The 24,241-nt window shown below is 36.8% G+C and overlaps 1 protein-coding gene across 3 annotated transcripts in view; it reads left to right on the forward strand.

Moving 5' to 3' along the window:
- The first annotated feature begins 318 nt into the window (after window positions 1-318).
- LOC100864479 (protein expanded) overlaps window positions 319-24,241 on the forward strand; it is an 83,449-nt gene continuing 59,526 nt past the window's right edge. For 2 of the 3 annotated variants that reach the window (XM_086907354.1, XM_086907357.1), the window contains exons 1-2: window positions 319-807; window positions 23,990-24,041. The gene's annotated coding sequence lies outside the window, so the exon portion shown is untranslated. Of the gene's footprint in view, window positions 808-2,050; window positions 2,178-23,989; window positions 24,042-24,241 lie in introns of those variants that run through there. The other variant, XM_086907355.1, reaches the window with a different exon arrangement.

Consider the following 24,241-nt stretch of genomic DNA (forward strand, 5'->3'; position numbering starts at 1 on the left):
ATATAATAAAAAATAAATACAATAAAACATTTATGCAAAAATATTATTAATTATTTATATTAAATGTTTTAATTTACTTAATATACAACAATAAAAAATATTTAATCTAATTATAAAATGTTATAAATATTTAAAATAAATTTGATTAATATACATATAACATACATATTTAATCTATGTATATAAAAAAAATTATATAAATCTTCGAAATTTAAATACGATTTTTATATAATTTTTGTTATATATTATATTATTGGCAAATTTCAATAATTTATATAATTCGCGAGAAGTTTTATAAGTTGATTCCATTGTGAGGTTAGTTTGTCGATTATGGGAAGTCGGCGTGTGCCGCCAGTCAGTCAGTCGCCGGCCGCCGGTGCAGTATGTTGTGTTGGTGTTTTGCTGCATCTTATAAGTTTCGTTTCATAAAACTGTGTCCTAAATTTCTGTAAGGTTACATCTATCACAATTACTAATAAAGTTAACAAATTTCGTAGGAATTAAAATGTAGTAACGTTAGAATGGTTTTTCTGCGGTTCGATTAACGTGTGAAAAAGAAAGAAGAATTCGTTTTATTCGCATCGAAGTTCACGTGAGATTACTGAATTTCGTGTATGCGGCGGCAAACGTGCGATTTGTGTTGTGCTGTGCATTTTATAGTATCTTTACACAAAAGTGTTTATTCATTACGACCACCTGTTACGCGTCTAAAACAGGCTTCTTTGTGTTACGTTGGATTAACCGGATTACATGCATCATCGGAATGTTCTTTATGCCCAGATAAATCATTAGGAACGGAAAGAAGAGGTAATCATCTTTTCTTCTATTTTATGTTTAAATTATAAAATTAAATGTTTTATAATTTTTATTATGATATAATTTCATATTTAAATATTTAAATATATGATGATCTTTTCGAATCCTTAATTGGCAGCATGTTTAAATATTAGGACGCCATTTTAAAAGCGCGGGTAAACTGGAATAATTTTAAAACATAATTTGTATAGGACGTATCAATTTTGATGTGTGTTTATTAATAAAATACTGGTAATTAAATAATTATTTTCTAAATTTGAAGATTCGAATATTTAAAACAATTTGAATTTTTACATTATTAATTATTTGAAGCATCAGAAACAATTGTCATTACTATATATCTTTTTTTTCAATCTTATCTTGTCAATTTTTACAAATCTTTTTTACACTACAATTGTCTACTTTATTCAGTGGCAATATTGTTGCAATCATCGAATATATACAATATTTGAAAATATTATGTAATTCCTTTTATATTTATTTATAAAATTCGATAATCATTTTATTCCAAATTTTCCAAACAATTTTCCAAATTTATAAACTTATTTGATTATAATTAGCAGATTTTGAAATAATAATTTTATTGTAAAACAAATTGTAAAAAATATATACACATGTGATATTCATAAATGACTTTTTGTAACCGATATGTATTTATAAATATATATATATATATATATATATATGCACATTTTGATGATTACAACAATATTGTCACTGAATAAAGTAGACAATTGTAGTGTAAAAAAGATTTGTAAAAATTGACAAGATAAGATTGAAAAAAAAGATATATAGTAATGACAATTGTTTCTGATGCTTCAAATAATTAATAATGTAAAAATTCAAATTGTTTTAAATATTCGAATTTAAAAATATAAAAATTTTGAACCGTATTTAAAAAATTAAATTTACTTTATTATTTATAAATATCGTATCTAAAATATATAGTAAAATAAAAAATTTATATATATAATTTTAATTATCTAATTAATGTGATTGGTAATTGCTAAAATAACTAAGTTAAAAATGATCTAGCTAGCTTGGACTGCAAGTGTTAATTATAATATTTTTTTAATTAATAATATATATTAAAATTATCAAATTTTTGTAATTCAAATAATATTCGAAATACTTTAAAACATCTTGAACCTATCGCTAGTTTACGGGACGGGAAGAGGTTGTTCATGGGAGAGGGCACATTCCACTGTGAATGCGCATGCGCACATTCTGACTCGCAGCACCCGCGCATTCGACCGCGTGTAGCCAGTATTGTTGAGGTTAACTTCTTCTAGTTTATATCTGGAAAAAGTAATTTCGATATAAAACGTGAATCGTATCTGAACACATCTTTGAGAAATTAGGTAAGCGTATATATATTTTTCGTTAATAATTTTCACGAAATGAAACTTATAAGTTTCTTATTTTCGAATTATGATATTAAGTCTGTAATAATATCATACATTGCAATTAAAAATAAATCATTTTTTTCTTATTAAAAATTAATGATATATATATATATATTATTCATGAATGCGTATCTTTATTTTATTTTTAATTTTTGTAAAATAATTTTTTTCATAATTTTAAATAACAATTAACATTGATAAAATACAATTATAAAATAAATTTAATATTAAAAAGTATTATATTGAATATGATTTTGATTATAATTTTTTTTTTTCATATATATATATTATAATTGTTTTATATATATATCATGATTCTTTTATGTTTTCAAAATTATTAATCATTATTCTTTATATATTATATTAATTAATTTTGCTTTTAAATAGGAGTTTCAAAACTAATTTTATCTTATTTCTCGTATTATATATGTATGAAGTTTAAAAATGTTTATCTTTTTAATATGTTGAATTATACAATCATAATAGTAAAATACTTGATTGTAGACATAGAACGGTTTTCCAATACGGCATTCTCTTCAACTTTGGCTCGCCATATTGAATGTTAATACGTAGGAAACGGTAGCCGTGACTATCACCATAAATTATATATAGTTGAAACTAGTTTAAACGCAATAAAACATTCGTCATCATAATCCATTATAATAAAATATATTTATATATTTATTATTATATATTTTTGATTAGAATAAAGGCAATAATTGTAATCAACAATATTTATTACTATTATTGAATCGTTATTCGATAATAACATTTCAACTATTACATTCTATATCGCATCGTCATTTCTTTCGCATATCGATATAGATACATAAGGAAAAAGGGAAACGCGAATATATATATTCCTTTCGTTTAATGCAAAACCGCAGAACGCGGTATGTGTTGACCAAGTGTTCACGATATCGTAATTCACGTTATTATACTACCCATGTCGAGCAACCACGTTAGTTTTGTATCTTTCGCACCACTCTCTTCTTGTTGCTTTGTGCCTTTTATGTGTTTATCCTGCGTAAATATTATCCGTGCAAAATATTTTTCGAGGCTACGTTGGAGGCCGTTGTGTGCTAGGGCAAATAATATTCAGGCACCTCTTTAGCCGACATTCGAGAGGTCGTCCAAACACTTTTTCACCTCGTACCAAAGTTGCTCCAACTATTCCAAGTATTCATGAGCTCGAAATCTTAACTTCGAAACGCATTTTATTGGATTCAAGGACGTTTTTTTTGTTATTTCAAAAAAATTTCTGTAAATTTAAATAACCTAATATTTTTTTTTTTTTAATTATTTGAACGAATATGATTTTTTTAAATTTTAAATTATTATATAGGTTAAATTATTTATAATTTTGTATAACGAAGAAATGCAAATTTTGTTGTACTTATGTAAATTTAAAGAATTTTAGACTTTTATTTAAAATTTTATCAACAATTTATATATGTAATTTCAGATTCAATTATTCAATTATTTCAGAAATAATTGAATAAATTTCAAATTAATTTGTAACATAATCATCAGTCACAAATATACACAACTCTTTCGGAATCAAGTCGCGAGATTAAAAAAGTTAATTTAATTTTATAATATAAGAAATATAATTTTGTGTATATAAATATATATACATATCGATTATATAGTTTAAGAAACAAAAATTATATATGAAATTGACATAGTAATTAATGATAGATATTAAAAATGAATGAATGAAAAATTCGGATGACAGTCAAAATGTAATCAGAAAATATTTCATTTTTTTATTTCTTCTTGGAGAAATAACAATTCCGTTTAACATGGCAACCCGTTGAAATCTCATCTCGATTTTACGAGCTACATTTTAGCCTGGAATTTATCATTTCTCTAAGATCCACTTAAAGTTCCAATCTGACGATGTTTCCTGGAACGTGTGTATAGTAATCATGCCTGTGATTCTTTCAACATATTTTCACTTCTTCCAATTCTATTCGGTCGGAAAGAAAGTAATGATACGCTAGTCGATACTAACTGGTCGAAGAACAAGAGAAATTCTTTGTCCCGGAAAAAATTAGCTTGTGCATCGAGATCATAAATTTCTTCGAAACGATAATGATCATCATTCGAGAACGCCTCGAAGGAAAATGGAATGATTCTTTTTTTCTTTTGGTTTCTAAGTTTCTTCTTTCTTCCTTTTTTTCTTTTTTTTCTTTCTTTCTTTTTTTTTTTTTTTTACAATTATTAGAACGGTATAGTAGAAAGGCCGAATACACGTACCGAAAGTGGCCAGAAATTCCGAGCTATTTTTCTCGAGGAAATCACAAAGAATGTGGCCGAAGGTAAAACGCGCAGGTGCTCGTGGTTCTCATCTCTCTTTCCCTTCTCAGTTCAGGTCAATTCTCCTTCATTCCTTTCATTTTCTCTCTTCTTCTTTCTTCTACCTAACCTTCTCTTCAGTTATAAAAATTGTCTACGAAGGTCTAAATATTCGGAGGATACCGTGGGGTGATTATAATTCTTGGGCTGAAGTTGCCTCGGAACAGAGGAATGCCGAGGGGCGGCTAAGACAAAGCGCCATCTCCTGCTTCGCCCTTTATCTCTTCAGCACTGAAGATTAGTATCTATAGTCGGACGACAGATGGTGGTCGGTAGCTACACAATCCAGATTCTATATAAAGTCTGAAACCAGCGAAGAAGAACTTCTTATTCTCTTTCTTCCTTCCTTCCTTCCTTCCTTCCTTCTTCCCTTTACCTTTCCTTCATTGTTTCTCCGTCTTATGTTTCTTCTCCCTTTTTTTTATACATTTTTTTTCTTCTCTTATATTTTAATAATCGATGATGCGGAACAACCGTTGAACGTATCCATCGATCAAATCCACGAATCAAAACGCGAAATGGAAATCTAAATTACATTCAAATTACGAATACCAAATTTTTATCTTGCTTACCATGTAAGATAAAACAATATTATATCGTGTACTCGATTATTGCCTTTATTCGTATTATCACGCGGATAAACGATGTTGCACGACTAGTGACCCGAAAAAAAAAAAAAAAAGAGAAGAAAAAGGCTCGTTCGAAAATTTATGAGAGACCGCCGTGAGTTATTATTGCTCAATAAGGCGCTTAAATGTCTGATAACAGTACCGGTAATCAGTGTCAGAAGGGAACGGAATCGGGGCGCGATGTTTTCGCAGCGTAAGTTTCGCGCGAGCAGGAGCATTTTTGGTAACGGCTTTTGCGAATTTTCGGCACGGGACAGCTGATGTATTCTGCCTTAACACATGCTCTCGGATGCAGTTTGGCTCGATCGGGAAACGTAATCATCGAGGGGAATATTGGGCCGGCTAATCGGCCTGGGCCTCCATCCAATCCTCCTCTCCTCCCGTGTAAACTCCGTTCCCGAGAAATTCGCGATGGCTACGAGAGGCGCGCGCGTATCGGGCTGTCTGCGATTATCATAATTATATCTCGATGCGATGAGTCATACGTACGTATAGGTGTGCTCGTAACACACGTGAAAGAGTGAAGGATCGTTTCGTATCCGATGTCCGATGCTGTTGCCTGCACCGTTTCGAATCGCTTACACGAAACCAGTACGATCGTTCGTGCTGCATTCTTTCGTTCTCTCGCCTGGTATAGGAAACGCGATCACGTACCGCGCACAAGGTGATACGATAGAATTTTGATCGTTCGTCTGGATATTGGATGAGAACTACTATTAGTTATTGTGGATGGAATAGTTTTTCACTCTCAAAAAGATGGTTACGCATGAAATCTTATCTTATACACGAGGAGTTAGATTTATTTTAGAAATTTGTTTATCGCGACTGAAAAAGAAGAAAGATTTCATATTGATAATTTCATAGAACGAAACGAGATATTTAGTTGATTGAAATTATTTTCGAAGAGACGAAGAAAGAAATCTTTGTATTCGTGTAAATAAGTATATTCCTTTTGAGTTAAAAAAATTTTTTTTTTTTTTTTGAAATGTAGGCATATTTCGAAAATCACGAAATAAGAGTCGAAACGAAGGTAAACACGCGGAATACCTTATTATCTGATACTGAGCAATGAAACGTTAATTTACAAGCTTAACATTTCGGCTAAAAAAAAGATGACGACGCCTGTTCCTAATGACGTTCCCAAATTCCTATTTCTAAATGTAAATATTAACCGATAAAACAGATATTTCACAAAAAAACTCGGTCGTTTCAGATGAAAATTAAACGATAAAATAATAAAACGAGCATTGTACGTACAATTTTTATCTTTCTATGAAACGATCGACAATCGTTTGATATTCACGATGAAATGTAAAACATCAGCATTACACGTAGTACGTTCTACGTACGGAGTAGAATTTACAGATCGCCGTGTTCGACCTGCATAATCCTTGTGCACGATCCATAATGCATCGATGAGCACCGCCTGCCTGATCACAATTTATAATTTATTGCCAAGTTACGAACCATCTCCTGCAGCTTTTTCTCTTCTCTGCCTTCCCGGCCAGAGTTGATTGTTGTTGCAAGTCTGGTAGTTAGCAGCTTCTCTCTCGCGGAGCATGCTGTGGAATTCCGTTGATTTAAATGGCGCTCAAGGTAACCGCTTCGATTGAATTTACGTCCGTGCCTTTTCTCCACGTCTTCTTATTTACACGAGAATATTACGAACGCGGAATTTCTTCGCGCTTCTCGTTCAACATACAGGCCAAGACGAGCATAATTCTTTCTCGTTTTGAAAACAGTTAGAGAGATTAGAACGCTTTATGTAATAACGATTTTCTACACGTTTCATTTTTATGATCGAAACAAGACCAGGATAAGAATAGTTTTTAAATAATTATTATTTGAATCGATTTTTAGTATATAAAAAAAAGAAACATTCAACGTATCATTCCATATATATATATATATTTCACTTGTATTTGTGATATGAAAGTATCAAATATATTCTCAAACCGATAACGAGAGAACCATTTGGATCAAGATTTTCAAATAGATATTCCGATTTTAAAATTTTAAAATGCATAAATTGATGAATAAGTGGCAGGCTAAGAAACGATCGATATGAAATAAGTTTTAAATACGTTCAAATAGGTCGAAAATCTTCTCCGAGTGAAATTAAGATTCTGCTACTCGGCTCTGCCGAACAAACTCTCGCATCTATCATATACGAGACGCGCGCAAGCGTAAATTATAATTCACGCTCCCATCGAGCAACTTTTTCACTTTTTATTATCGAATAATTTACATAATCCGAAATGCATCGAATAATAACTCGGTATCCCGCATATATAATGCGATACTCGATCGCATATAAAATCCATTCAAAGTTACACGTTTCGGGGCGAGAAGTTTAACGCGGCGAGAAACCTTCCCAGCCGTCCCAATCCAATATTTTTCGGTACCCGCATGGAGCCCGGCATAGCGTTCGCCATAGCTGCGTTTGTCGCGCATATTTCCATTTCGCGCATAAATATCGAACGGCGTCGAGTAAAAAATAGCGCTTTACGCGCCACGTGAATACGCTTCGCGGAAAGTTCACGCTGGATAATTGGTCGTACACGCGGTGGAATAACTTACAAATACCACCTCTTCCTCCTCCTCCTCCTCCCCTTTGATAAGGCGATTTCTCAGCAGCCCATCGCGAAGGCATCTCTCAATTTATGTGGTACCATCATTGATATTCCGTGGAGAGCACGACTCCTCTCTCGGGTAAAGTTAGGGGAGAACGTGCCATAGAAAGGAATTTATGCGAAGGGCTTGCGGTGTTCCGACCTTCACGGTCACGTTGCAGCCGGACCTCAAACCGCACGAAGGTTATTCCGAACAATTCCACGTCTTGTCTCCGAGTCGCAAGGACCGGGTCACATATAGAATAGAACAAACACTATTGTGAACCGGCTTTGGAGCACGCGCGCGTGCTCGCCGCGATTTTTATCGCGATTCGGCGATACAAAAATTCCAATGCCTATTTAAAGCCTCTCTATTGTTCGAAATAATTTTTCTCTTTTATTCGTAGATCATAGTCACAAATCGAAGAAGGAAGGGGAGAGGGGGAGGGGAGGGGGAAAGAAGAAAGATCTTGGAGTGCGATCTTTCGTATAGATGGATAGATCTGTTAATTATTTTAACAAAATAGATTGATATTAAGACACGTGAGATAATTAAATTTATTCAACGACAATCTGGAAACAAAGACACGAATCTACTGTTTTAAGGGGAATAGAAAGACGTGTCGGTTCGGATGGCTCGCTTGAAAATCGACTGGTCCGAACTCCCCTTTCCTTTTTCTTGTCTCTCTCTTCCCTCGATTACAATTTCAGATCGATTCATACATCAATGAGCGGACATAAATCGCTTTTACCGTAAACAGTGAACAATGGACATCGCGATAAAAATAATCGTGGAGAAGCTTGGAGGCAGAGAGCGGTCCGTTCGTACACACATATGCGTGTACACACACACACACACACACACAAAAGCTAAGGCATCTCCTCTGAAAGGTATACGCGTCTTTCTCGGTAGAAATGGCAAGGAACGCGAGAACTACTCGTTATGCATCCGAGTAGTGTGGATAGGGGAGGGCTCGTACGATCGGAATCGTCGTGGATTCTGTTTCTTCGTTCTGCTCTCGACGGAGGAAAAGAAACCCGCTGGCAAGCCCGATCGTGGCTCGAACGGGTGTGAATGCCCGTACGTGCCAGAAACGAATAATGAAGCCGCGGTACGATCCACGATAAAACCTGATGCCGTTGGAACGCCACTCACGTACGAATCCTTTACCTTGTACCCGATTTGCGAGCGAGCTGGTCAACATTGCCGTGCCTACGAGCCACGTTGCCCCGGGACTCGAATCGTTCCTGCTCCCCCTTGTTGTATCGTGTGTCTCTTCGTAGACCGGCTACGATACGAACTTTCACGCGTGTACAGGGTGTTTCGGTTTATTTTTTTTCTTCTTTTCCTCCCTTCCTTTTTTGGTTTAGATCTTGTTACAGATATTACACGCGAGAGAATTTTGAAATAAAATGTGCAATTAAAAAATGTGGAGTAAAAGAAGAAAAGTCAATTGAAATTTTGTAGGATAATTAAATGTTGGTTGCTAATTTATTTTTAACATTCTATGTAGATACATAGTATAGGTAGATATACACGATGTATGTACAATTCTTTCCGATTAAAAGTGGTTCAATCCTTCTTACGTGATACATTTTGTCAAATCTTAGCTATTCTTTCTTTCTTTTTTTTTTTTTTTTTCTTTGAAAAAATTGCCGCTTTCTTTCTTTACATTTCATCGTAATTATTCGATATTATTTTCTTAAAATAAAATATGCTTTTAAGAAATAAATAATAATAGTATATCATTTTAACATTTTGTCGTAATAAGTACGGTGTTATTGAAATCAATTTTATTCTAATGTCTTACGTGGAATTCGTTTGTTAAATAAGGAGAGAAATCGTATAATGTTTGATAAGGAATTAAAAAAAAAAATCAGTAGGATTTTACGCGAAGAAATCTTGAAACTTTGACTAGTGATGAATAGAAGTAATTAAATATGTATAATATTCCTTGCAATATTTCGCGAAGATTCGAAAAAGTAGATTGAACGAGAACTGAAAAAAAATTTGAGAACTGGAAGAATATCGAAAATTTTAATCTTGCACGATATCTATATGATAAGTATAATATTTACAATGGTAAGAAAGGTGTGACACCCTGGTATTTTTTTTTTTTTTTTTTTTAAGGCGACTCGACTCTTATCGAGTCGTATATGCAACTTTACGACTAATGGCTCTAAAACGGTTCTAAAATATAGCAACAGCGAAACACCTTTGCACATTATATAAATTTAAAGAAGAAAAATTTTTCTATTTTTAAAGAAAAACGAACGAATATGATAACAATTTATTTTTCTAATTCTTTTGCAAAATTTTTTTATCTGGCATCAATCATTTATTTACCTATAGAAGATTAATTTAGTAAATCTCAATTGAACATATAAAAAAGAAGATTTGATATTTTTGGATAATATTCTTATCGAATCTCGAGGACCTAGAATTTTATATTTATGCATTTACTGTAATATCGAGAACATCAAGATTTCCAGAACGAGTTAATACGTATCCAATTATCCATCTCGTTCCCTTTCTCAAACACGATCGCCAGATACGGTTCGTAAAATGTTAAAATTGCTTCAAAATTAGCCAACTAACGCCCAAGTTTGGCTTGACAAACGTGAGATACGATCGCGTGGCGTTAAGCCGCGTATTCACGGGTCGCACAACTGGTTCATGAATGTTTACGAGCTACTTGATCGGTCGATGGAGACGCGAACGATGCAACGCTGGCAAATGATCGTCAACATTTGTACGTGTTTCCAAATGGTGTCGATACTCCTCCGCGTTACATGAATCAAAACATGAAATTTGTTATTTGTGCCCGCACGAATGAAGACGAAATAAATGAAAGACAAAAAAAGAAACTTGAACGAAGAATTTTTTTACCTCTTCATCGGAAAAAGTAAAAAAGAAAAGTAGATCAGAAGATTTTTTTCTCGAGCGAAAACGCGATTTCTCGCTGTTCTACGCTTCTTCGCGTTGCACGGTTTGTTCCAATAAATTTCCGCTTTGCTTTCTCCCGTGACTTTTTCCTTTTTTTTTTTTTTTTTTCTTTTGCTTTTAAAAAATATCTATCGTCCCGAATTCGACCAATACCGGATCGGCTCCCTCGTGGCCGATACGGGCCTGTCTTCGAATTCAGCCAACGTAGACCGGCCACGTCCGCAATGTCCACCCACGTAGCAGCAGAAAAGAAGGGAGGAGAAAGGGAGAGGGGGTTGATTGTGCGTCTCCTATCTGCCCCTGAAAATTCATTGCTTCTTGCGCCGTTTTCCACCCGGCAGGGTTATTAACGGCGCACTCGGAGCGCCCTACGGAGTCGCGAGTTATACGATGGAATTTATACGTACTTAAACGCGCTATTATCGTCCTTTGCACGAGATCGCGTGGGCGCGCGTGACAGTAACTGCTGGACTTGCGGGGAAGACGTAACACACTGTGCATTCGAAAGTCCATGCCATCCTCGAGACTCCTTTTCTCTCTCTCTCTCTGTCTCTCTCTCTCTCTTCCTCCGTTTCGCGCGAAAACCTCGCGTGCACCGATAAAACTAACGAGATTCGAGAAGAATCTTGGATGCTCGCTCGAAATTAATACGTACCTTTGAATAAATTGTAAATTTTAATTTGTGATATTAATCCTTCGATTCGTTCGTTAAAAAATGTTGAAAACGATTAAAAATATTCAAAGATAGTAATATTGAAATAATAATAAATCGAGAAAATATTGGACGTCTTCTCTATAATGTATGATTAATAACGCGTGGTTAATAACAGTGTAATAACTCGAGGAGTAACTCTTGCTTTGAGCGTGATCATAGGTATATCCATTTTTTTCTTCTTTTTTTTTTTCCGTTTTTATTCGACCGACATCGATAACGTTGATGTACCAGTTTGAAGCTTTTTATCGGTATTTTATTGAAATGAGATGATGAACGATGGAACACGAGAGTAAGTTTAAAATCGTTCCAAATATAGGATAGACGGCGCCAGAAACGCTATTAGAAATTAAAAGATCTCGGCTGTGTAAGATCCATGAAATATTCATGCGTGATATTCGTAACGTATCGTGAGTATCGAGAAACTTGGGTAGCCGGTGAAAGTACAGAGGCTTGAACATGCCATTCTATACATGTATACATATATATCCTTTAAAATAATAATATGACGTATAGTGTCAATGCACACCACGGAATATCTTTTGCGCGCCAAGTGAAAAATTGGCATAAATGCCAAACATCCTTTCTTCTTTTAATATAAATATCTTCTTTTCCATTAGAAACACAATCGAGGCGTAAATTCAACCAATAGGTTAGGAAATAATCATTTGCGATTGAATAATTTCGAGAAGTGTACGCAATTGCGCAATTCGCAATGAAGAAATAACGTTATATATATATTTACTTCTTTATGAAATACATTGCGTACGTGTTACGCAAATTGCTTAAAAAATTTTCACGCTTCATTCCGTAGCGAAATATATCCAGGAAACGTCGGGTCTTTCGGTGTATTAATCCGAACCTGGGTACAGGGTGCAGTATGCACTCGGAATGCAGCTCTCAAAGTGGGCTGCTCTTGGCTATCGGCGTGCATCGTGGAACTTGGCTACCTGGTGAAAGTACCTCCACCTTCGCAGCGTTCTGCATGCGTGTACATCGATGCACGTACAAGAATTGCTCGCACACATTCAACCCGACTCGTACGTATACTTGTGTGTACGGGCATGAGGTGAGATACTGCCAGATAGCGTGGCACGTAGTGTCAATGTACTCCATTGTGTCATCCGTCACGGCCTGTGAGATAACGTGGCTCCGTAGCGATGGCTATGACCCGACCTATCTCTGTTCAAGACCGAGTAAACAATCTTCGTACGAATTATTATATAGGAAAGAAACGCTCATGCCACGTGTCATTCATTCTCGAGCCTTGAATTTTTATAAAAACTCCAATTGATAATTGTCTGATAAGATGGACGTAAGTAAGGATAACTGATAACAACCGATTCTGATATAGTTATAAGCGAAGTTCCAGCTTATAGATGTATCGATTAAATTTCTACAAATTGACGGGTGCTCGTGTTCCACACCGTGTTGTACACAAAGTGATCGAGATATCGACGAATGTTACATTCCCATGTACAAATTTTTTGCTCTCGCGACATTATTACATTAGCAACTATTACACGTCAAAACTGTTACACCGACGTGGATCCAACGAACGACACGGTTCTTCGTCTTTCAACCAGTCTTTTATCCAGTCTTTGACCGATTAATGCGCGCATTTACACCGAAGCAAGGCGTCTATGGTCTAATTAACATCGTGGTTCGAGGCGCGATTATCTCGCGCCATCCGCGATAGGTTATATCTATCTGTCGATTTATCGGCGTCTACTTAACACGCCTGCGCGTGCACGTCCCTGTGTGCACGTGTACGACGCCTACGCATACAACCTTTCGCCGGTAATGTACGCGTATGCGCGCCACTTATACGCCCGGCCAAGCATAATCGAGCATAACTCCCTTATATTTTATACGACAGGCGTGTACACCACAACTGTGGCCATTACGTGACTTATGCAATTTCTTGATCTTTAGTTATCTTTACGCATTCCAACTTCCTAGGCGTGGACCGAGCCGAGCTTGTCCCCGCCGCGTCTCCTACGCTTTTGTTCCATCATTTATCGTGGTGTGCACCTTATTGGCGCCATTACTCTGTAATTAGCGTTCCTTAACGTTGCACGTTAAAGGTATATATCTTTTTGTTTATACAGGCCCGGGTTTGATTAACTTGCTCGCGGGTTATAATGGACGTTTACCATGCGCTACCACTTATGGAATCCTCCCATTTATTTACAGAACCATTTTACGAAGCTTCTGTAACTTCGTCGTTCTATTTTCTCTTTCTTTGTTTTTAATTAACGTTGGTAAACGTTAACGCTAATGGCGGCATGCACCGATAGCGTGTAACGATACCGCCTCTTCAAACTTTTCCAGATTAGAACTGCGGGTTCCTGGACAAGGGGAAGCGGATTAAATCTTCGCCATATTTTTATTTTCCTCCCATTTATACTTTTTTTTCTTTTTTTTTAAGCAAATTACAAATAGAACTCATTTCTCGAGTTTTTACCTGAACCAATATATAATAATACGTGTATCGTAAAATTAACAGATCGTTTCGTTTCACTAATGCAGTATAATGGTGGTTTCGTCCTATCTTTCGGCCGTAATTGAAAGGTATGGAGGGAATAGAATAGCGGGGAAGATGTGGCGGGAATACGTTTTTGACCGAAAGCACGTAACTGGCCGAGGGCAAGGCGACACGACCCCGAGGAATTCGGCCCTTGGTATCGAATTGACCTGCGTGCCTGCGGTTTCTTCCTGGCGTCGCGCTGTCGTCTGGCTCATTTTTTCATGTTCGTGCTTTCGCATCTCTGTTATTAAACTCGAATGGCACGAACGTCGTTATACGTTAACCGTATGGCTGCCGTATCCGGGAACTATCAAACTAACGACGCCTCGCCTGCGGCCGACCGGCCCAAAAATAGTCGGGGCCCCGCCGTATAATTACGATCACGGACTCCAGGATGTAGCCAGGCCGATTTAATTCGACTCTCTTCTCTCTGTTCTCGCCCGCGGGACACCAATCGACATATATACATATAGATGCAACACACGAACAATTCCTCTGGGTTTCGTTTAATTCGTAATTTGAACTTGGTGAACTCGATCGTTACGCGTCGATCTCCCCTCTTCCCTGAATTCACTGGTACACGCGGTATTCTTTCTAATGGGGATGGGGATAGAATTCTAGGCAGGTTTTCGTTTAGAATCTGGACTGGCGATCACGTTTAATTGTACGTACGAGCGATTGTACTTCGATAAAACGATGTCGATGGAAATTGTTTTCCAGGAAACCGATTCGTTAGTTTAACAAATGCCAGGCGAGGTATCGGTAATTCATGGTAAACAGGAGGGTAACAAGATGTATACAAAATAACTATTGTTTATACCGTTAAATTAAAACGAATTGGAAGAAAATTGGAATATCAAGAGTTTAATATCGAATTATTATTATACGTTTCAAAAGCATCATTCGTTCGTTATGATGATTTTTTAATTCTCATCATTCACTTCTATCCAAGCTTTCATTCATCATTCATCGTTATTGCCTATCGTGTCCTTCAGTTTCGACGCGATTTTAATAATTAAATTTATTTATTAATAAAATTCAAAGCTGCGTCGTTGCGCTATCACACGCGTATATACTATAAATACAGATATAACGAGGAAGGGTTCACCGTTGATAGAAACATTTTATTTATTTATGAAGTAACGCAAGTAACTTGAACGAAACGAATGAACCTGGCGAAATTTTATAACCCCGACAGGTAATCGCATCCTCGGTCATTGTCTCGTCTCCGAGATTCCACCGCGATGAAATACGGTTATCGCACTGTCACGTGGCGTGAACACGTTCCATCCGTACGTTTAACCGTAAATTTCGAACGAGTGTTGCAAGCCGGCCATTTTAAAATATTATCGCAACTATGCGCGCCGCTAGATTCCCGGTAATTAAGACGCACACACTCCACGTCCGTTAATTTTCCTATTAGACGTGCATTTACGCCGGCTAATTGAAGTATTACATCTCTGGAATGCGATTCCCTTGCATCCTCTCTTCTCGTTCGGTTTAATTGCCACGATAAACGTCGTTTCCCCGCGACGTTTAAAACCTCGTCGTCCTAATAGGTCGGGAGAGGCGCTCACCTCTCTCCCCCCCCCTCTCTTTACTTTTGATACACGAGCCTGGCCGTGTTTTACGCCTTGCAAAGGTTTTAACGATGAATGGCCCTACCTACCTACCTACGATCCTCGAGGTTGCATTAGGCTCGGGTCGCCGAATACCATTGCCTCGAGTCGCAGATTACGCGAGTCCATTTGCGCGAGTTTAACACGACGCTGTACTAAATTCCTGGTGATGTGTCCGATCGCCGTATATGGCGTAGATACGCGGCGTGGAAAATGGATGAAGTAACCGTTTCGCTTTCACGCTTTCTTTTTGTCACGATATCCTTTGATTCACGTCCCCTCCCCCCCTCTCCATGTATGTTCTCTCCATTAGAGGAGCACGATAGGAGCACGAATATATATATATATATATATATATATATATATAAAGTATGGGTGACATTAAGCGGTAAACGAATCACTTATCAATTGTTACTCGTTATCATTTCTTTGTGACGTGGTGAATTATTCCCTCTCTCGCTCTATGCATTTCTTTTTTGGAACGGTGGAAAGCACGAGATAAGCTTTTTTTTGCTTATTTCTCGTTTGGTTAATCTCCTCGATCTTTTATAATATCCTGTATATATATTTTATTCCTTACTTTTTCGTAAAAAAAAAAAAAAAAAAAAAAGAAATAGTTAAATGTTGTTTCATATTTTAGCGTCATATTTAACTCTTGCTTCTATTAAATATTTAATTATTGATAGAAATATTTACGGAATAGTATATGTATATTTATAAATTAAATAGATGTATATTACGTTCGGATCGGAGAAAATCTTTGATCGTGCATTTACATTCGAAGATATCGCTGAAGCGGAATGCAAAGTTATTTAGATATTTCTAAACTTTTCCATTGCATTGAAGTTATTAATATCAACATTCCACCGGGTGGAATACCCGTTCCTCCTCTTCCCGCGTATTAAATAGCGTTTAAACAGTTTTTAACGAGTGCATTCGCGTGCATCCGCACCATTAGGGAAGCCTGTCCGTTGCCCTTTCTTTTTTTCTCCCCCGATGCTCTTAAATATTTATCCAACGTTAATTACATTATCGTATAGCTTAATAAATTTGGAAAGACGTTAATATATTTCTTCTCGAGCTTAAATTCCTTTTAAATTCGTATTTGATTTTTCTTCTCTCTCTCTCTCTCTCTCTTTTTTGGTCTAACTTAACTAATATTCAAATGTAATTTTCATTTAAAAAGTAAAACCTCTGTTTCATTGCGCACTTGCGCGTTCCATAAGACGGAGTGAATGTTTTCTATTGTCATAAATGAGTGGCGCCTGTGGCAATAACTATGCCCGATTACGGCAACAGTTATCAGTTTGTGCTTGTTAGCAGTACCGTAGGTTTAATGATACTTTGCATCGCGATGACGTGTCTCTGATTTGTCCTTGATACCTCGAAGCTTGTAAAACTCTTCTTGCGATGAAAAAATTGTAGGCACAACTTCCTCATTCTATTTACAAATTATTGTTGCATATTTTCTTTTGTGAGAAAAGGAGTAGATTTTTTTCCTCTTTTATTTTAATTATGTTATGAGTTTTATATCGTTTTGGCATTTGTTTTCAATAGTATTGGCTGTTAACATTTCATACACGCGAGGATATCGCGCGGTTACACGCACGGTACCGTTAACAGTAAGCGTTCTAAAACATATTCGATTTCGTTACACGTTCTTTCCACTCCCGATCACATAAAGTTGTATGAATTACAACCGAAATCATTTTTTCTCCACAGATAGATATAATTGAATAACGCGCCCGGAAGCCATTAAGTTTCCATTATTTTTACATCGTTATACATAGTTTTAAATGTTCCATTAATAAAGATACTTTAAATATATCTTCGAAAATAAACTTAATTTTTTTTTCGAGGAAAAAATTTAAGATCGAAGAATTTTCCAAAATAATAATATTGTAATAATATTCCACCTCGTTGTGATTCTTTCTTTCTTTTTTATTTTCACTTAAACTTGGAGAAATAAAAGTCGTCCCGAAGATAATTTCAATAATTCTGCAAACGTACCTCAAATTCAATAAACAAATAAATACAATTTCTGTCGATTTAGTTTGATCTCGCAGTTAGAAGAAGAAACGGAGGAAGAAACTTGATAAAAGTAAATTTTCCAAATTGTGATTGATTTTCCTCGAATAGATCGCTTCGTATTCCCTCGCAATAGCATTTCCCTACCGTTATACGAGTGAAACACGCCCGTGGAATACAAAATGAGGCTGGCGATCATGCGGCAAACAGCGTACGATTGGTACACGAAATTCTTTGGACTTCGAAATTCTTGAGGAAACGCCTTTACGGGTACGCTCGTGAATGCTCTTACATAATGTCTTATGTACTCCTCTGGCACGATCGAATCGAATGGTCTACTACGGAATGGAATGGAATGGAATGGAATGAAATGAAATGAAATGAAATCGCTTGGAATGGGGCCACTCACTCTCGGCTCTAAGCCATTCGATCACCCGTATCGCTAGAAAAGGACCGGTAAGTGCTCCCTAAAAGGGAGGGGGAGAGAGAGAGAGAGAAAGAGAGAGGAGAAAGAAGGGAAAAAATGGAAAAAAGAAAAAAAAAATCTTATGATAATTTGGCTACTCGAAGCGATTGGATTGTCGACTAAGCTCGATTTCTCGAGTTCAAATAATTTGCGTGTTGTTTAAACGTTAGATAATCGTTTTTAACCGATTCATGCGAGTGTTTCTCTCTTGCCAACGTGTAATTTCCTTTTCGCCAATCGAATATTTTTGCCAGTCGGCTTCTGAATGAATCGATACGTTTCTCATTGATTTCTTGCATACGATAAGAACGTTGAATAAAATTTTATCGACACGCTGTAAACACAATTTTTACATCACGCACGTTTTCTAATTTCACTTTCTAATTTCATTTTTTGATCTTTTATCTTTTAACGTATCTGCGGATGTAGAAATATTACACGTGTTTACGTGTAAATTATTTCTTATTTATCCAACTTAACAATAAGATTTAATACTTATTATTATTCATGGTTGGTAAACATAAATATCATATTATAGTAATTGTATAATAATTGTTAGATATAAACATCAACTGTCGGAAAGAAGCTTTTCCCTTCATCCTTGCATTTCGTTTCACCCTCTTGCGAGACCCTTAATCCTAACGATCGATGCAACGATGCACTCCGTTTTCCAAATCGACGAAAGTCCCTGAAAACTGATTGAATGAAAGAGAAGTTATCGCTGCCCCTGCGTGTAAGTGGAGAAAGATGGAAACGCGCGCGCTTGTTACGTCGAAGCGATGATAAATCAGCACAGGGATGAAAGCAGCAACAAAACGGGTGTGCACGCGTTGAAAGTATGGCTCGCGTGACACGATGAATCGTGTGCGCCTACGAGTGTGCCTACTTGAAGAATCTCACGATGACAGTAAACGTCCCGCCATTTACCAGCGGATTGGCGCGAATGCGAAACGCTGATGGTAGAATCTGTACGCATCAGAAGACGCTGATTTACGTGTATTCGATCCGAGTAAAAATAGTCTGGATTAATTAATTCGGTGGCTTTGTATTAAATTACTTATAATGCCTGACTAAATATTTGCAACATATTCGCATTTAGCTAGCAAAAATATATTATTTTTTTTTTTTCTTCTTGAACGAAGGATCGTTTATTCGATTTAACTCGCATCAAAGGAGCCATCTTTTTTTTTTTTGTTAAAGGATTTTATATATATATAAAGATAGAATCAAAATAAAATATAAAAGCAACGAAGAAATATATTGAAATAAAGAATGAAGATTGCACAGTTTCTTCTGTCAAAGATAATCACCGATCGAATCATTTCCTTGTTTTCTTACACCATCGAGAAACATCGAGAGTAATCTCCACGGATTCTTAGAAATGTGGGAACCAGCACAGCTCGCGCGATATCCGCGGCTTAAAGTTCGGTATCCAACAAATTGACGGACAAAATGAAGCGTCCGTTTGACGCTGATTTATCGTGCCATTGTGAAGCGGACGCTTCGAACATTGGATGACGTCGTAACTTATTCGATCGGAGAAATGCGTCTAAGGCGTGTACGCGTTGATTCTTGAATCGCGAACGGGGTGAAGCGCAAAAAGTGCGACGAGGGAGATTATAAATCGAGGAGGGTCACGCGGAAAAAGTAAATCGACCGGGTGAAACGTAGGAAGAAAACAGCGTGGAGGGTGGACGCGTTGCTTGATAAGTTCATCCTGCGCGCTTTTCTTCGCGACGACGTGGAGGGGGAAACAGGAAAGATAAGTTTTATCGAACGGTGGATAATTAATAACGCGGCGAAGAATTCGAATCGACGAGAACAAGATGAATTTCGTTCTTCGATTTATTTTATAATTATTGCGATTATTCTAAGATGTAAATTTAGAAATTGTGTTTGTATCAGAAACATGAATTAAATATGGATAAATATTGTTGATTGTGAATATTTTGAGAAAGGAAATCGAACGTCTGAAACTATAATAAGATTTGTATTTAAAAAAATGACGAAAATTTATTCTAAGTTTTTAATCAAGCAAGTAATTACATTAGAAAATTGTAAACTCACCCTTAAACCTATTAGACAAACTATTTCCAAAAAATAAACGTAAAGACGGAGGAATTTTCAACTTTCTTCCAAATAAAAACTATGTCACGTGCACCTTCAGATTTATATTAATTTTTAAATGAAGCCCAATATTTCAAGGCTGAGGTATAAATAGGCAAATAATTTAATTACTGTACACGGTGAGAGTAAATATAGCGATGCGATTGGGAGCATCACGATTGCACGCGAACTTGCGTTCGAAATGTAATTAAGCATAAAACACGCGAGACTGTGAATGTGTCAAGTTTGTGGAGAATAATTTATCGTGGCCGTCCCGTTTCCTTTGCCAGGGCGTAAAACGCGATCCAAGACGTATTTCTTAATTTGGTTTGTAATTTGCGATTTAAAATTCCCCGGCGCTCGGCCAGGATATTATAAATACCAATAAACGTGTGTTTCGAATTACGTCATAGGGTCGATCGATGGAAAAAAGAAGGAAGTATCGAGAGTCGCCGCAGGTGATCGTCGCCTCGAACACGAGAGAAATTGCGTAATCGACGAGTTTTCATTCTCGTCAAGCATTCTTTGCTTACGCGATCTACTTACTACGCTTTTCTTTGAATCTGATTTAGTTATATATGGAAAATTTCTTCAAGTATCTTTAAACACTGATTGAACTGATTATTATCGATCGACCAATGCTTCGTTATTTAAAACTGTTAAATTAATAATTTAAAAATGAATAGCAATAATTTTGAAGTATATTTTAATGATTAAATAAAAAAAATAAATAAATGAATTGATACTAAAATTGAGCACGTGACTGTCTAAAAATAAAAAAAAAAAATATGGATATTTTAAAAATGTACTTTTTTAAACCTCGATTTCTATATCGAGAGATTTTTGTAATCATAATTGTAACATTAGTATCAACTTTGAACAACGGAAGCAGGTTTGACCAGTTTGACTATCTAGAACTCATCACACTTTCATTCTCTTCTTCTCTTTTTTTTTTTCTTTCCCTGTCCCTCTTCCCTCCTCAACGTTTCGCAGCGGCGACTTAAGCTCCAGAAAATCGTCGAAATAGTCGATTAAACTTTCAGGCAGCGAAGAAGGGTTTTCGAAGGAAGGTTAAGGTATACCGCAGGAGTGGGAGATGAAAGGGTTGCGTAGCGCGGAAGCTCGCCATTATATTCACATTATAATCCCATCAGGGGACTCCTCTGCCTAACTGGACAGCTACGAATAATACGACGTACACGCCTCTACCTTCCATTCCACGTCTATTCGACTGTCCTCAGCTTTCTCCATCCCGCTGCCTCATCTATCCCTTACGAACTTCGTTATTAATTTCGTATTAAACGAAATTTTATACCGCTCGTCATTAAAGATATCGTGCGACAACCTGCACTCAATTCTAATCTTATGAGGAAAGCGTTTGAGAAATTTCTAATATTTACCATATTTATTATATTATATTACGTTATATTACGTTCATCATATTTGTTTTTCAAATAAAATGAAATCAATTTTGCGACAAATTCGGGATAAATGAAATTATATTACTGCTTGAGCTATTTTTATAAAAATATTAAAATTGGGATGTATTAATCTTTTATTTCTATGTCAAACAAAGTATAAAAAGTATAAAAAAGGAATCGAGGCCAATTTATTTATAAATTTTTAATCACGAAATATCTGTTTTGCTCGTTACATCATTAAATTCTTTCATTTCATTTCATCGATCATCTTTTTTCAACAATCTATATTTTTCCGCAGAAAAATTTTAATTCAAGCGTCAGATAGATCCACGGAATAATTATCCATATAGTAAATAATTATTCATATATGGAAAACAATATTTTGTTGAAAACACTTTTATGTAAATTTTACGAAAGCTTTTACGCGAGTTTAAAATATATTGGTATAACAATTCCACGGGTCGAGGCAAGCGAGTCGTGTTAAAGCCCCAGGCAGGCATCGAAATTCCACACCGCTTATCTAATCCGAAATCACGGGCAATCAGGGAGAAAGAAACGGTGGAGGGCCCGTATAACCTTCCGTTTCTCTTGTCATCGTGACTGTCGGCGCGCGAGAACGCGACGTGGCCGGCAAAGTGGTGAAAGCCACGACTCACGACGGCGATAACCTACTCCAGTGCGGCTACCCAGTTGCAGCTGCCTGCTCGCAAAACGAGGAATCCCAGTTACGCGCTCTCATACGAACGAAGAACGCCGCCTGAAACTGTATAGAATGCTCTTGTGAAGATACCAGCGTGTGCACGGTGGTTTACTTCCGCTGGAGGCACGCGGTTCAACCGAGTCCATACACATACACACACACACACATGCACGTATACACATGGGCGAAGAAAGAAGAACGAGGACAAAGAAACAAGAAGACGAGGATGAGACGAAGAAAAAGATGAAAGTGGAGAGAGGAAGAGATAGAGATGGGTAAAAAGACGAGTAATAAAGAGTAAGAGATAAAGAAGAAACTAACGAACACGAAGGAGAGTATGTAGAAGTATCGTATAGAGAAACTAGAATGAAACGAATAAGGAGATAAAGGAATGGAATGGTGGAGTATGATTACGAGGGGAAAGCAGATGAAAGAGAAAAGAGGGAGAGAGAGAGAAAGAGAAGAATGATGCAGACACAACTCCTTGCCTCTCCTTGGTTGCTTCACTGTGATTCCTTCTCTTTTTCTATGTACGTCTCCCTCTTTCATCTTTCTTCGTCTTCCTCTTCCTCTTTGTCTCGCTTGTGATCCGTTCGTCTTCTTTCTCCGATGCAGAAAAAGCCCGTTCTTTGCCTCTCTGTCCCTCTCTTGTTCTGTTCGGCCAATTCCTCGTATTATACCAGGTTGCGGCGTGGAATGCGGGCGTCCTTCGTTCGCTTCGAGCAGCGTCCAACCGATGAGCCCCGCTAGCGTTATCCTTCGCCGGTCCTTCGCATGCGCTCCTTAGGGCTCGGTAAAATTAACCTGGAATACTCGACCGAGACGCCCGCCTCACTCTCCTCTCTCTCTCTCTCTCTCTCTCTCTCTTTCTCTCTGCTTCAGATTCGTTAAACTCGCTCACGCGGCTTGCACCAACGGCATGCCATACTGCGCGTGTGTGCCCTCCGTCTATGTAAGTTGTATATACGCGCATACAAGCGCGTGCACAGCGGTCGCGTAACAGAGTCACGGTGTATAGAGACGGCGATCGGCATACTTGGTGCGGGTTTCTCGGGCTTATTGACGATGAAATTAAGGCGATTTGTCGAAGTAGAGCGGTTTTATTGAGAGTTCGCGCTCCTTTCAGATTGTGGATAGTGGGAGAACAAGCGCGATGCACATGCACATGCGCAAATACATAGTGCGTTCTTCTTCGTTCACCGATGTTGATATCACGGCAATTCCTTTTTTTTTTTTTCTACGCATACGGGGTAGTCCACGGAAATTTTATATACCTATCGAGAGAACTTGTGTACGCCGTTTCTGCTATTATTTCTAATAATTCTTGCCGTTATTTTGCAAAATATTTTTTGTATCCGCGAAAGATCGTAGCGCGATTCGCGTGAAAAATTATCGTCTTCCTATCGTTGGTGATATTGCGGCAAAATTCAATGTTGCGGAAAGAAACTTGCTTTTGTACAATTTTACCATTTTATTTGAATGCGAATACTTATTCTTTTCAATTTTTTATATCATTCTTTTACATCTACACATATAGACGCACTCGCATGCGTTCGATTCCTGGTATTTGGTGCGGAATCAAGCCGCTCGCACAGGTAGAATACTATAATCTAAAGGCTTATTTGTGTTGTTGCAGGTGCACCTGTGTGAAGCCGGAGGCGGAGGATTCGGAGAACGGGAGAATCTAGGTATGATTGCTTTGTGGAATTTCAAGCGCAAGAATGTGGCTTTGAATGTATCTATGTAAATCATGTTCTCGGCCACATTCGAGGAATTGATTGATTATTTTAATGCTAAAGAAAAAAAAGAAAAAACAAATCAAATTTTGAGGAAAACTGAGTTACTTTGCATAAGAAAATATTAATAAATATATCTCTAGGTATATTTA

This window comes from Apis florea, unplaced genomic scaffold (assembly GCF_048593485.1).
Source record: "Apis florea isolate Af1SG1 unplaced genomic scaffold, ASM4859348v1 contig_2839_pilon, whole genome shotgun sequence".
NCBI lineage: Eukaryota > Metazoa > Arthropoda > Insecta > Hymenoptera > Apidae > Apis > Apis florea.